This window comes from Triticum aestivum, chromosome 3B (genome assembly GCF_018294505.1).
Source record: "Triticum aestivum cultivar Chinese Spring chromosome 3B, IWGSC CS RefSeq v2.1, whole genome shotgun sequence".
Lineage (NCBI taxonomy): Eukaryota > Viridiplantae > Streptophyta > Magnoliopsida > Poales > Poaceae > Triticum > Triticum aestivum.
Window position 1 is genome coordinate 818,310,626 of NC_057801.1, and position 16,009 is coordinate 818,326,634.

At 41.9% G+C, this 16,009-nt stretch overlaps 2 non-coding genes across 2 annotated transcripts; both read right to left on the reverse strand.

Annotated features, from left to right (window-relative positions):
• Positions 1 to 313: 313 nt before the first annotated feature.
• Positions 314 to 387, reverse strand: TRNAN-GUU (transfer RNA asparagine (anticodon GUU)). The gene has a single exon. It is a non-coding gene; the product is annotated as a tRNA-Asn (tRNA).
• Positions 388 to 3,648: 3,261 nt separating this feature from the next.
• TRNAN-GUU (transfer RNA asparagine (anticodon GUU)) lies at positions 3,649 to 3,722 on the reverse strand. Its single transcript has one exon. It is a non-coding gene; the product is annotated as a tRNA-Asn (tRNA).
• Between the last annotated feature and the right edge of the window lie 12,287 nt (positions 3,723 to 16,009).

A 16,009-nucleotide genomic window follows, 5' to 3' on the forward strand; every position in this document is an offset into this window, starting at 1 on the left:
GGTTGGGTTGATCGGCCATAGCGGCTGGAGCGCACGGTAAGGTATGGTACGCGCAGGCTAGTACGCACGACAATGGTTAGAATTTGCAAACATATCAAAAAAAAAAGCAAGGGAACACACCACTGATCCATGCTATACATGCAACGTTACAATCAACAATGGAAGAAAGAACTCCGAATTGTAGGAATTTCCAAAAAAATGTTAGTGATCAATGGTGGGAATGTACAAAAAAGAATAAGAGCAATGATATGAATTTCTTTATATATAAAAACAAAAGTGCAATGGTGAGAATTTGCAAAAAAAAAACAGAAAACGCTAGAAGGAGGGCTCGAACCTCCGACCTTGTGGTTAACAGCCACACGCTCTAGCCAACTGAGCTATTCCAGCTTAGTGCTTTTTTCAATTTACACCTTTATCTATTAGATATCTATCTCCTCTCATCGTGCAGATAATGGCCAAAAATATGTTGATTTTGGCTGACCAAAAAAGGTAACACGAAAGGCATGTGAATGTAAGCTTTCTTGCTAAACAATACTAATAGCTATCTTCTGCCTTAAATTTGTATACTAGACCGAATATCAGACCATAGTTTTCAGGCACTAGCTTGAATCGTTCAGCTATTTTTTGTAAAGCTTTGTCATCCCGTACGTAGCATGCTGTTCACGTCTTCTATGCTTTGGCCGTTCATTTGTTCACAAAAAGGTTGCAGACAACTCATGGCCTTTCATTAAGTAGACGAGCCAAGGCTATCAACCCGTAGAAGCATGGAGCAACTCACTCAAACTCACTTTTACATCTTACCATACATATCTCTGTGCATGTGAAAATATACACATTTAATATAGCCGCTAGCCAACATTTTTCAAGATTTCCTCGGTGCCTCTCGCAGGGAGGATTGGCTCAAGAGAAATGTTACTACTATTTCTAATGTACATATCATATGTGTGAAGGTGAGCACGATAAGTTGAATGTTTGTTTATCCAATGACTCAAAAGACGGCTAATATTTCAAGAAAAAATACTAAAATTTGAAAATAAATAATCACTCACTTAGGAGGCAATTGCTTTTGGCTCCCTCTAAAACGGTTACTGTTTCTAGTTCGTGTGATCTAGCATGCCATTTCTTCTTAAAAAATACACTTACGAGATTTTAAATGAACTTGTCGTGAGAGCCACGACTCATTCTTTTCCGATGGTTCTCCCTCTCGCTAACCTAGGCGAGTGGCCGCGGTGGATGATCTATCCCCGGTGAGTCTGAGGGCCCTCTCCCCTTTAGTTTATTTGGTGGGGATGGAGACTCCAAGGCTTCAGTCCGAAGGTGGTAGTGCTATGAATAAATTTTGGGTTGTCTCTTCAGCGGTGGTGATGGTGTCGCTATCGGTGTGGGATATGGTCTCCCCGCCTTGCGCTCATTCCGGTTATGCTTCTTCCCATCGGCGGGAGGCATGTGGAAGATGGTGTGTCCCTAGATATGACTGTTCGGTCATGTCATTTTCTTTTGCATTTTGTCTTGGTCGCGTTGTTCTGTAGAGTAGACAACATGGTTATATGCCATGATTCTCCGACTCCAGTTCGAACCGAGGATAGTTGGCCAACCTTGTTGATGCGGAGCATCCCACAACATCAACAAGTCAAGTGTCCCATTGTCATGAGACACACGCATCACCCACGTCATATATATAAAGTTAAATCTCCCCATTTACACATGTGTACTTGGCTCTCTCAAGGATGGCATTCTACTTGACCTTCCTACCATTTGTACCTATAGGTTTGAGCTGAATGACGAACATGCAATGAAGAAGGTCACCATATGTGAGGGAAGCATGGAACAAAGAAGGTCCACAAAGATGAAGTGGACATATGTGCAGGCCATCGAAACACATGCTTTGATGAAGGATACTACTAGATTACTGGCTAAGCTAATAGACCCCTGATCCATGCCAAGCATGCAATGTTACTATCGATAATGAAAAGATAGAAAGACTCTGATCTATATAGGAAGAGCAACTAATGTTGGGAATCTAGAAAGAAGGCAATGAACAATTTACAGAAAGAAAAATGGCAATGGTGTGGTGTGAATTTACAAAAAATAAACAAGAGATAAATTGTGGATAATAATAATAATAATAATAATAATAATAATAATAATAATAATAATAATAATAATAATAATAATAAAGAGCCAAAATGACGAACATGCAATGTAGGAGGTCACCATATGCGAGGGAAGCATGGAACAAAGAACCGCGAAGATGAAGTGGAGAAGGCGATGTCGGAATGCACCAAGGAGAAGACTCATGGAAACCCTAGAACTTTTGACCATCTAGCTCAGAACTTCCAGGTTTACCCCTACGTGACCTCACCAACCTCTCGGAAAATCCTGGAACATGCCCCGAACCTTTTGGACTGTTCTGGAACTTTCGGCCTCGCCTACGCCAACACTTGCAAACCTTACAAACATCTCAGAACTATCCCAAATTCTACCCTGGAACATCCGGTCCCCGGAGCCTCCGGGCAATCCCGGAACTTCTGGCATGCCTAAATCCAGTCATTTAGGGTGTGGGCCCATGTATCTTTCCATTCTCAGTTACCCCGTCATGGGTGGTCACGCGGCAAACAGTGAATCACGACGTCCTGGCCACGTATTGAGGCCCTGGTGGGCGTTCTGGTTTTCCGGTTGTGATCTATATGCACCCAAAACTTTAGTTGTGTGATCTGATTTTGTGACTTTCACGTAGGTGTGACTAAAGTGAACCCACTGCACAAGTTTTGTGACCTCTAGCTAGTGTCATTTACTCCCAAAACAGAGACCGCGGTGGCTTTATTTGGCTGGGGGAATAAATAACTAATCTTGTTGTTGTTGCTAAACTAATAATGCTCGGTCGGTCATCTTACTTGACAGAGAGCAGAGGGATAACACACTCTCGGCGCCCAAAGGGTGATATACACTCGTCGTCTCGACACCTATTTTCCAAATGCGGCGACCGGACGTGCCTGTCAGGTCAGTAAGTTATGTGGAAACCATTTTTTGCATGGCAGAACAGGCTCAAGGTAGATAGATTAGACATTCGTTGCGCTTTCTAGCCAGCTAGCTAGCTAGCATGATGCCATGTTCAATCCGATGGACGGACACATTTGGACATGGATTGGGAGCAGCTAACTAATTGCATGTGCACGCGCGGGCGCACGCACGCTCCATGGCCTTTAAGTGCCTCATCATACCAGAGTCACTCATCATACTCCATGGTACTGTCCAAAGCCTCCATGGTGCTCCTAGTCCAGCAGCCGCAGCAGAACTAGTCCGATATATAGCTAGCCGTGCATGTTGGATCCGCGACAAAGACCGCAAGAGACAGACGTCCAGGCCACCGAGAAACATGCTTTGATCAAGGATACTATACTAGATTAGTAGCTAAGCTAATAGACCCCTGATCCATGCCCAAGCATGCAATGTTACTATTGACAATGAAAAGAAAGAAAGACTGATGAATATAGGAAGAGCAACTAATGTTGGGAATCTAGAAAGAAGACAATGAACAATTTACAAAAATGAAAATAGCAATGGTGTGAATTTACAAAAAATTAAAAAGAGAGAAATTGTGGAAATTCACAAAAATAATAATAATAAAGAGCTGAAAATCAAACAATGTGCTAGAAGGAGGGCTCAAACCTCCAACCTTGTGGTTAACAACCACACGCTCTAGCCAACTGAGCTATTTCAGCTTCTCTTATAAATTTATTCATACATTTAGTAATTGCGAGAGTATGATGCGGGCTTTGCCGTGAGCTAACTCTGCCATCCACCTTATGTAAACATCTGGCAATAGCTATGTTGTTGCATAAATGTTCTAATCTGACATAATTTCCATTCTAAGTGCATCTACATTTGGTGAGGAAATTTAAATCCCCGCGGTGCCATTTAATATATGTTTAGATATAATCCATGGGATTGTACTGTGACAAAAATCACTCCTAACTAACTCCTAATATAAAAAGAGAAGATCAGGTCAGAATTTATTAGCATGTCATAAGCACATAAAAGTTACAACTACATGAAAAACTTGTGTTTGGAAATTTGGCAGTAGCACACATGGAAGGAATAACATGCATTGTCGAGCCCTGCCATCATGAGAGAATAACGAAATAAAAGTGAGAATACTATTAAGGTATGAACATATAGTTGTCAAAAAAAATTAAGGTATGAACATATATGAAAATTTGGACATTTGTTGCACATAAAAAACTATAAATTATGTACTTGCAACAAAAACTTCATTAGTCTAAAATAACTTATTTTTATCTTGTTCTTTTGCATATCATCAACATTATAGTATATTAGGCTGAAAATTCACAAGCATACTCTCCATTTCCACTTGACTACCATGAAAGAACAATATATATACTTTTAAAAATTCCATTGCAAAGTATCTAAAAAAAGTGATTTAGAAATCATAAATACTAAAAGACAACCGAATTGTACTCTATTTAGGGACAAATACTATCTCGTTTTTATAGATGTTGTATTGGTAGACAATACTGTGAATGCTGAAAGTAAACTAAATCACGATAAGTTCATTATTCTATTTATCTCTGCCAACAAACATCCAAAGCAATACATACATTAAGACTGAGTTTTTCATAGTAAATATGATTGAACTATCAGGCTTCACCCTGTATAACCTTGGACGTGTACAGATTGCACAAAGCAATGAAAATATGTCATTTAGTTACACATAAACTGAAATAAATGTAAAGACAAACTCAAAGTTCTCAAAAAGAGAGAAACATATTATCAAAAAAAAAAAGTTCTCAAAATGAGAGAAAGGAATGACCTCATCATGTAACCAAAACTGAAGCCATGTGAACTTAACCACACGTTGCAAGACTGCAGCGGGAGTGCTCTGGTGCTAAGCCATGGTTAACACTGGTGCAGGTATGTTTGTTTTATGTTATATCCATCTACTTCATACACGAACATATTGCCCAAGAAATACATATATCTCTACTTTATACATAAATTTTCCAAGCAGGACGAGAAAAACCCGACCCATGCATTACATGCAGCAGCTAAGTCGAGCTAAAATCCAAATGGGATCCACTGTCAGCAACATTTTGTTGGGGAATGTAGTAATTTCAAAATTTTCCTACGCACACGCAAGATCATGGTGATTCATAGCAACGAGAGGAGAGAGTATTGTCCAAGTACCCTCGTAGACCGAAAGCGGAAGCATTATGACAACGCGGTTGATGTAGTCATACGTCTTCACGATCCGACCGATCCAAGTACCGAACGTACGGCACCTCCGAGTTCAGCACACGTTCAGCTCGATGACGATCCCCGGTCTCCGATCCAGCAGGGTGTCGGGGATGAGTTCCGTCAGCATGACGGCGTGGTGACGATGATGATGTTCTACCGACACAGGGCTTCGCCTAAGCACCGCAACGATATGACCTAGGTGGAATATGGTGGAGGGGGCACCGCACACGGCTAAGGAACGATCACGAAGATCAACTTGTGTGTTCTAGGGTGCCCCCCTGCCCCCGTATATAAAGGAGCAAGGGGGGAGGCTGGCCGGCCCTTGGGGCGCGCCAAGGAGGGGGGAGTCCTCCTCCTAGTAGGAGTAGGACTCCCCTTTCCTAGTCCAACTAGGAAGGGGGAAGGGGGAAGGAAAGAGGGGGAGAGGGAGAGGGAAAGAGGGGCCGTGCCCCCCTCCCTAGTCCAATTCGGACTCCCCATGGGAGGGGGCGCGCCACCTCCTGGGCTGCTGCCCTCTCTCTCCCCTCAGGCCCACTAAGGCCCAATACTTCCCCGGGGGGTTCCGGTAACCCTTCTGGCACTCCGGTTTTCTCCGAAATCACCCGGAACACTTCCGGTGTCCGAATATAGTCGTCCAATATATCAATCTTTATGTCTCGACCATTTCGAGACTCCTCGTCATGTCCGTGATCACATCCGGGACTCCGAACAACTTTCGGTACATCAAAACATATAAACTCATAATGAAACTGTCATCGTAACTTTATGCATGCGGACCCTACGGGTTCGAGAACTATGTAGACATGACCTATAACTGTTTCTGGTCAATAACCAATAGAGGAACCTGGATGCTCATATTGGCTCCCACATATTCTACGAAGATCTTTATCGGTCAGACCGCATAACAACATACGTTGTTCCCTTGGTCATCGGTATGTTACTTGCCCGAGATTCGATCGTCGGAATCTCAATACCTAGTTCAATCTCGTTACCGGCAAGTCTTTTTACTCGTTCCGTAATACATCATCTCACAACTAACTCATTAGTTGCAATGCTTGCAAGGCTTAAGTGATGTGCATTACCGAGAGGGCCCAGAGATACCTCTCCGACAATCGGAGTGACAAACCCTAATCCCGAAATACGCCAACCCAACAAGTACCTTCGGAGACACCTGTAGAGCACCTTTATAATCACCCAGTTATGTTGTGACGTTTGGTAGCACACAAAGTGTTCCTCCGGTAAACAGGAGTTGCATAATCTCATAGTCATAGGAACATGTATAAGTCATGAAGAAAGCAATAGCAGAAAACTAAACGATCAAGTGCTAAGCTAACAGAATGGGTCAAGTCAATCATATCATTCTCCTAATGATGTGATCCCGTTAATCAAATGACAACACATGTCTATGGTCAGGAAACATAACCATCTTTGATAAACGAGCTAGTCAAGTAGAGGCATACTAGTGACACTCTGTTTGTCTATGTATTCAAACAAGTATTATGTTTCCGGTTAATACAATTCTAGCATGAATAATAAACATTTATCATGATATAAGGAAATAAATAATAACTTTATTATTGCCTCTAGGGCATATTTCCTTCAGTCTCCCACTTGCACTAGAGTCAATAATCTAGATTACACAGTAATGATTCTAACACCCATGGAGTCTTGGTGTTGATCATCTTTTGCTCGTGGAAGAGGCTTAGTCAATGGGCCTACAACATTCAGACCCGTATGTATCTTGCAAATTTCTATGTCTCCCAACTGGACTAGATCCCGGATGGAATTGAAGTGTCTCTTGATGTGCTTGGTTCTCTTGTGAAATCTGGATTCCTTCGCTAAGGCAATTACTCCAGTATTGTCACAAAATATTTTCATTGGACCCAATGCACTAGGTATGACACCTAGATCGGATATGAACTCCTTCATCCAGACTCCTTCATTTGCTGCTTACGAAGTAGCTATGTACTCCGCTTCACACGTAGATCCCGCCACGACGCTTTGTTTAGAACGGCACCAACTGACAGCTCCACCGTTCAATGTAAACACGTATCCGGTTTGCGATTTAGAATCGTCCGGATCAGTGTCAAAGCTTGCATCAACATAACCATTTACGATGAGCTCTTTGTCACCTCCATATACGAGAAACATATCCTTAGTCCTTTTCAGGTATTTTAGGATGTTCTTGACCGCTGTCCAGTGATCCACTCCTGGATTACTTTGGTACCTCCCTGCTAGACTTATAGCAAGGCACACATCAGGTCTGGTACACAGCATTGCATACATGATAGAGCCTATGGCTGAAGCAAAGGGAACATCTTTCATCTTCTCTTTATCTTCTGCAGTGGTCGGGCTTTGAGTCTTACTCAACTTCACACCTTGTAACACAGGCAAGAACCCTTTCTTTGCTAGATCCATTTTGAACTTCTTCAAAACTTTGTCAAGGTATGTGCTTTGTGAAAGTCCAATTAAGCATCTTGATCTATCTCTATAGATCTTAATGTCCAATATGTAAGCAGCTTCACCGAGGTCTTTCATTGAAAAACTCTTATTCAAGTATCCTTTTATGCTATCCAGAAATTCTATATCATTTCCGATCAGCAATATGGCATCTACATATAGTATCAGAAATGCTACAGAGCTCCCACTCACTTTCTTGTAAATACAGGCTTCTCCAAAAGTCTGTATAAAACCAAATGCTTTGATCACACTATCAAAGCGTTTATTCCAACTCCGAGAGGCTTGCACCAGTCCATAAATGGATCGCTGGAGCTTGCATACTTTGTTAGCTACCTTTGGATCGACAAAACCTTCCGGTTGCATCATATACAACTCTTCTTCCAGAAAACCATTCAGGAATGCAGTTTTTACATCCATCTGCCATATTTCATAATCATAAAATGCGGCAATAGCTAACATGATTCGGACAGACTTAAGCATCGCTATGGGTGAGAAGGTCTCATCGTAGTCAACCCCTTGAACTTGTCGAAAACCTTTCGCGACAAGTCGAGCTTTGTAGATAGTAACATTACCGTCAGCGTCAGTCTTCTTCTTGAAGATCCATTAATTTTCAATTGCTTGCCGATCATTGGGCAAGTCAACCAAAGTCCACACTTTGTTCTCATACATGGATCCCATCTCAGACTTCATGGCCTCAAGCCATTTTTTGGAATCTGGGCTCACCATTGCTTCTTCATAGTTCGTAGGTTCATCATGGTCTAGTAACATGACTTCCAGAACAGAATTACCGTACCACTCTGGTGCGGATTTTATTCTGGTTGATCTACGAGGTTCAGTAAAAACTTGATCTGAAGTTCCATGATCATCATCATTAACTTCCTCACTAATTGGTGTAGGTGTCACATGAACAGATTTATGTGATGAGCTACTTTCCAATAAGGGAGCAGGTACAGTTACCTCATCAAGTTCTACTTTCCTCCCACTCACTTCTTTCGAGAGGAACTCCTTCTCCAGAAAGTTTCCGAACTTAGCTACAAAGGTTTTGCCTTCGGATTTGTGATAGAAGGTGTACCCAACGGCCTCCTTTGGGTATCCTATGAAGACACATTTCTCCGATTTGGGTTTGAGCTTATCAGGTTGAAGTTTTTTCACATAAGCATCGCAGCCCCAAACTTTCAGAAACGACAACTTTGGTTTCTTGCTAAACCACAGTTCATAAGGCGTTGTCTCAACGGATTTTGATGGTGCCCTATTTAACGTGAATGCGGCCGTCTCTAAAGCATAACCCCAAAATGATAGTGGTAAATCTGTAAGAGACATAATAGATCGCACCATATCTAGTAAAGTATGATTACGACGTTCGGACACAGCATTACGCTGTGGTGTTCCAGGTGGCGTTAGTTGCGAAACTATTCCGCATTGTTTCAAATGTAGACCAAACTCATAACTCAAATATTCTCCTCCACGATCTGATCGTAGAAACTTTATTTTCTTGTTACGATGATTTTCAACTTTGCTCTGAAATTCCTTGAACTTTTCAAATGTTTCAGACTTATGCTTCATTAAGTAGATATAACCATATCTGCTCAAATCGTCTGTGAAGGTGAGAAAATAACGATATCCACCACGAGCCTCAACATTCATCGGACCACATACATCTGTATGTATGATCTCCAATAAATCAGTTGCTCTCTCCATAGTACCAGAGAATGGTGTTTTAGTCATCTTGCCCATGAGGCATGGTTCGCAAGTACCAAGTGATTCATAGTCAAGTGGTTCCAAAAGTCCATCAGTATGGAGTTTCTTCATGCATTTTACACTGATATGACCTAAACGGCAGTGCCACAAATAAGTTGCACTATCATTATCAACTCTGCATCTTTTGGTTTCAACATTATGAATATGCGTATCACTACTATCGAGATTCAATAAAAATAGACCACTCTTCAAGGGCGCATGACCATAAAAGATATTACTCATATAAATAGAACAACCATTATTCTCTGATTTAAATAAATAACCGTCTCGCATCAAACAAGATCCAGATATAATATTCATGCTCAACGCTGGCACCAAATAACAATTATTTAGGTCTAAAACTAATCCCGAAGGTAGATGTAGAGGTAGCGTGCCGACCGCGATCACATCGACTTTGGAACCATTTCCCACGCACATCGTCACCTCGTCCTTAGCTAAACTTCGCTTAATCCATAGTCCCTGTTTCGAGTTGCAAATATTAGCAACAGAACCAGTATCAAATACCCAGGTGCTACTGCGAGCATTAGTAAGGTACACATTAATAACATGTATATCACATATACCTTTTTTCACCTTGCCATCCTTCTTATACGCCAAATACTTGGGGCAGTTCCGCTTCCAGTGACCAGTCTGCTTGCAGTAGAAGCACTCAGTTTCAGGCTTAGGTCCAGACTTGGGTTTCTTCTCCTGAGCAGCAACTTGTTTTCTGTTCTTCTTGAAGTTTCCCTTCTTCTTCCCTTTGCCCTTTTTCTTGAAACTATTGGTCTTGTTAACCATCAACACTTGATGCTCCTTCTTGATTTCTACCTCCGCAGCTTTTAGCATCGCGAAGAGCTCGGGAATAGTCTTTTCCATCCCATGCATATTAAAGTTCATCACAAAGCTCTTGTAGCTTGGTGGAAGTGATTGGAGAATTCTGTCAATGACGCTATCATCTGGAAGATTAACTCCCAGTTGAATCAAGTGATTATTATACCCAGTCATTTTGAGTATATGCTCACTGATAGAACTGTTCTCCTCCATCTTGCAGCTATAGAACTTATTGGAGACTTCATATCTCTCAATCCGGGCATTTGCTTGAAATATTAACTTCAACTCCTGGAACATCTCATATGCTCCATGACGTTCAAAACGTCATTGAAGACCCGGTTCTAAGCCGTAAAGCATGGCACACTGAACTATAGAGTAGTCATCAGCTTTTCTCTGCCAAACGTTCACAACATCTGGTGTTGCTCCAGCAGCAGGCCTGGCACCCAGCGGTGCTTCCAGGACGTAATTCTTCTATGCAGCAATGACGATAATCCTCAAGTTACGGACCCAGTCCGTGTAATTGCTACCATCATCTTTCAACTTTGCTTTCTCAAGGAACGCATTAAAATTTAACGGAACAATAGCACGGGCCATCTATCTACAATCAACATAGACAAGCAAGATACTATCAGGTACTAAGTTCATTATAAATTTAAGTTCAATTAATCATATTACTTAAGAACTCCCACTTAGATAGACATCCCTCTAATCCTCTAAGTGATTACGTGATCCATATCAACTACACCATGTCCGATCATCACGTGAGATGGAGTAGTTTCAACGGTGAACATCAATATGTTGATCATATCTACTATATGATTCACGCTCGACCTTTCGGTCTCCGTGTTCTGAGGCCATATCTGTTATATGCTAGGCTCATCAAGTTTAACCTGAGTATTCCACGTGTGCAACTGTTTTGCACCCGTTGTATTTGAACGTAGAGCCTATCACACCCGATCATCACGTGGTGTCTCAGCACGAAGAACTTTCGCAACGGTGCATACTCAGGGAGAACACTTCTTGATAATTTTAGTGAGAGATCATCTTAAAATGCTACCGTCAATCAAAGCAAGATAAGATGCATAAAGGATAAACATCACATGCAATCAATATAAGTGATATGATATGGCCATCATCATCTTGTGCTTGTGATCTCCATCTCCGAAGCACCTCCATGATCACCATCGTCACCGGCGTGACACCTTGATCTCCATCGTAGCGTTATTGTCGTTTACGCTGTCTATTACTTCTACGACTATCGCTACCGCTTAGTGATAAAGTAAAGATATTACAGGGCGTTTGCATTTCATACAATAAAGCGACAACCATACTGCTCCTGCCAGTTGCCGATAACTTCGGTTACAAAACATGATCATCTCATACAATAAAATATAGCATCACGTCTTGACCATATCACATCACAACATGCCCTGCAAAAACAAGTTAGACGTCCTCTACTTTGTTGTTGCAAATTTTACGTGGCTGCTACGGGCTGAGCAAGAACCGTTCTTACCTACGCATCAAAACCACAAGGATAGTTTGTCAAGTTGGTGTTGTTTTAACATTCGCAAGGACCGGGCGTAGCCACACTCGGTTCAACTAAAGTTGGAGAAACTGACACCCGCCAGCCACCTGTGTGCAAAGCACGTCAGTAGAACCAGTCTCGCGTAAGCGTACACGTAATGTCGGTCCAGGCCGCTTCATCCAACAATACCGCCGAACCAAAGTATGACATGCTGGTAAGCAGTATGACTTATATCACCCAGAACTCACTTGTGTTCTACTCGTGCATATAACATAAAAGCATAAAACCTAGGCTCGTATGCCACTGTTGGGGAACGTAGTAATTTCAAAATTTTCCTACGCACACGCAAGATCATGGTGATGCATAGCAACGAGAGGGGAGAGTATTGTCCATGTACCCTCGTAGACCGAAAGCGGAAGCGTTATGACAACGCGGTTGATGTAGTCGTATGTCTTCACGATCCGACCGATCCAAGTACCGAACGTACGGCACCTCCGAGTTCAGCACACGTTCAACTCGATGACGATCCCCGGTCTCTGATCCAGCAGGGTGTCGGGGATGAGTTCCGTCAGCATGATGGCGTGGTGACGATGATGATGTTCTACCGACGAAGGGCTTTGCGTAAGCACCGCAATGATATGACCGAGGTGGAATATGGTGGAGGGGGGCACCGCACACGGCTAAGGAACGATCACGAAGATCAACTTGTGTGTTCTAGGGTGCCCCCCTGCCCCCGTATATAAAGGAGCAAGGGGGGAGGCCGGCCGACCCTTGGGGCGCGCCAAGGAGGGGGGAGTCCTCCTCCTAGTAGGAGTAGGACTCCCCTTTCCTAGTCCAACTAGGAAGGGGGAAGGGGGAAGGAAAGAGGGGGAGAGGGAGAGGGAAAGAGGGGCCGCGTCCCCCTCCCTAGTCCAATTCGGACTCCCCATGGGAGGGGGAGCGCCACCTCCTTGGCTGCTGCCCTCTCTGTCCCCTCAGGCCCACGAAGGTCCAATACTTCCCTGGGGGGTTCCAGTAACCCGTCCAGCACTTCGGTTTTCTCCGAAATCACCCGGAACACTTCCGGTGTCCGAATATAGTCGTCCAATATATCAATCTTTATGTCTCGACCATTTCGAGACTCCTAGTCATGTCCGTGATCACATCCGAGACTCCGAACAACTTTCGGTACATCAAAACATAAAAACTCATAATGAAACTGTCGTCCTAACCTTAAGCGTGCGGACCCTACGGGTTCGAGAACTATGTAGACATGACCTAGAACTGTTTCCGGTCAATAACCAATAGCGGAACCTGGATGCTCATATTGGCTCCCACATATTCTGCGAAGATCTTTATCGGTCAGACCGCATAACAACATAAGTTGTTCCCTTTGTCATCGGTATGTTACTTGCCCGAGATTCGATCGTCGGTATCTCGATACCTAGTTCAATCTCGTTATCGGCAAGTCTCTTTACTCGTTCTGTAATACATCATCTCACAACTAACTCATTAGTTGCAATGCTTGCAAGGCTTAAGTGATGTGCATTACCGAGAGGGCCCAGAGATACCTCTCCGACAATCGGAGTGACAAATCCTAATCTCGAAATACGCCAACCCAACAAGTACCTTCGGAGACACCTGTAGAGCACCTTTATAATCACCCAGTTACGTTGTGACGTTTGGTAGCACACAAAGTGTTCCTCCGGTAAACGGGAGTTGCATAATCTCATAGTCATAGGAACATGTATAAGTCATGAAGAAAGCAATAGCAGAAAACTAAACGATCAAGTGCTAAGCTAATGGAATGGGTCAAGTCAATCACATCATTCTCCTAATGATGTGATCCCGTTAATCAAATGGCAACACATGTCTATGGTCAGGAAACATAACCATCTTTGATCAATGAGCTAGTCAAGTAGAGGCATACTAGTGACACTCTGTTTGTCTATGTATTCACACAAGTATTATGTTTCCGGTTAATACAATTCTAGCATGAATAATAAACATTTATCATGATATAAGGAAATAAATAATAACTTTATTATTGCCTCTAGGGCATATTTCCTTCACATTTAACTTCAGTTATTCTAGTATGCTTATATTAGAATTTATAAATAATTTCCATATAATTTATTGAAATTGTACTTCTATCGTGTATATATAAAGGAGTTATGCAACTGCACTGAATTTGTCACACGGCCTAAACCAAAACAAAAATCATTTGAAGGACCTAATAAAGTTGAAGAAATATCAAGTGACCCACTTAACATCTTTCCCCCATCTTTCTTCTCATTGTTTAGTATAAGAAAGATAACTTATGAGAATAGAGATAGAGTTGTATTCATCTGCAGCCACTAAAGAAACGTATTCTAGCATATCATCGGCCACCAATATTTGAAAAATCATCTCTGCTTGTGAAATTAACAAAAGATGCATATATGAAATGCGAAGAAAAACAGGAAAAGCTTGTACCCCAAACATGATAGTGAATCTTGGTTTTCGGTACTTTGCAAATCTTCATTGGTTTTCTCCGTTTCGTATTCATGTTGCCTAACTAAATCAATGTTAAAAAAAGTGGCAATAATTATCCAACATGCAAACATGGATTTTTAGATTAACTCATAGTATATACTATACACTATGCTCTAAAATAAATTGAGTTCTTCAATTTAAGGCCCTACAATCAATTGAGTTCTTCAATTGAGTTTTTTAAGGCCCTACAATCAATTGAGTTCTTCAATTTAAAATTTGGTTATCTGGGTCAAAAATTTGTCAAGGAGCTTTCTCATTCAATTCGTTTAATACATTATGATCCCTAATTTATAAGGCCTCACAATCAATTGAGATCTTCAATTTGAAATTGGATCATCTGATTTTGACCGGGTTAAGAATTTCTCAACCAAGTCTCTCATTCAGTTCTTTCAGTACACTGGTTTAGCATCAGGTTCCATATTACTTTTATGCTGACATAGAGTGGGACTAATGCCCTTAAGATCATCAAGAGTATATCCATTATCATCAGTTTCCATATTAATACATTATGACCCCCAATTTATAAGGCCTCACAATCAAAAGAGATAATTGTAGATGCCTTTCCGGCTACAGTTCTTTCTTTCTTTTGTGGGAAGGCATCTGCAGTTCTTAGCCGACAAGTAGTGCAGTGCCAGATACGAGCTGGAGTTACGTCTTGGAACGGGCAAGAAATAGCCCTGTCATGCTTAGTAATCTTCAATCATCTATTCTCCTGAAAAAACAAAAATGATCATCCATTGGTTTGTCAGCCTTCCCAAAGGGCCGTCTTTGCTAGTGGACATGATCATGGACTACTTCAAGTACGACTATGAGTTCGCAGAGCCTCCACGTGTGACCAGCCTGTAGAACACCGTCCCTCTCACTACCTTCAGCGACTTCAGCGATGATGTCTACTTGACTTATGCGGCTACGAGGCCGTCGTGTACCACCTCGCCGGACAGTACCTGAAGTCCGACAAGTACGGCAACATAGTTGACCCTTGCCTGCAGCTCAACAAGGTGCTATACATATATTCACTCCTAACGAACCTGCATAGATATTTCTTCGTTGGAAGTAGAACGAACAGAGATTTGTTTTGTTTTTTTCCATGCATTGCAGGTGGTGCGAGAGATCTCCTACTCCGGGAATGGCATCAGAGTGAAGACTGAGGACAACAAGGTGTACAAGGCAGACTACGTCATGGTTTCAATCAGCTTGGATGTGCTGCAATAAGATCACATACAGTTTAATCCACAACTTCTTGTGTGGGAAAATAAAATATCCAATTGATTTTCTCATTCTTGGTTCCCCACAAGATGATTTTTGTCCCATAATATTTAGTAGACCTTTCTCGAACACAGTTAATCCTAAGACAGACTGTGATAAAGAAACTGTTAGTGTAAGCTTCAGTGATGTGTCTCATGAGTTGAATTTCTCTAAATTTCAGAGACAACCTCATGATAAAGAACTACCTAGTAAAGATGAAATTATTGGTCTCTTGCTTCTATTGTCGTGCCTCCTATTGATCCTTTAGAAAAATATTTGCTAGACCATGAAAATGATATGCATATGGATGAAAGAAATGAAATAGATGAGATATTCTTTAAACAAATGTCTGTTTTGAAACACAACTTGCGTGTTGAAACTTTTAGAGATCCTCTACCACCCAAGAGTGATCCTGTGTTTGAACTTCAACAATTACCCGAT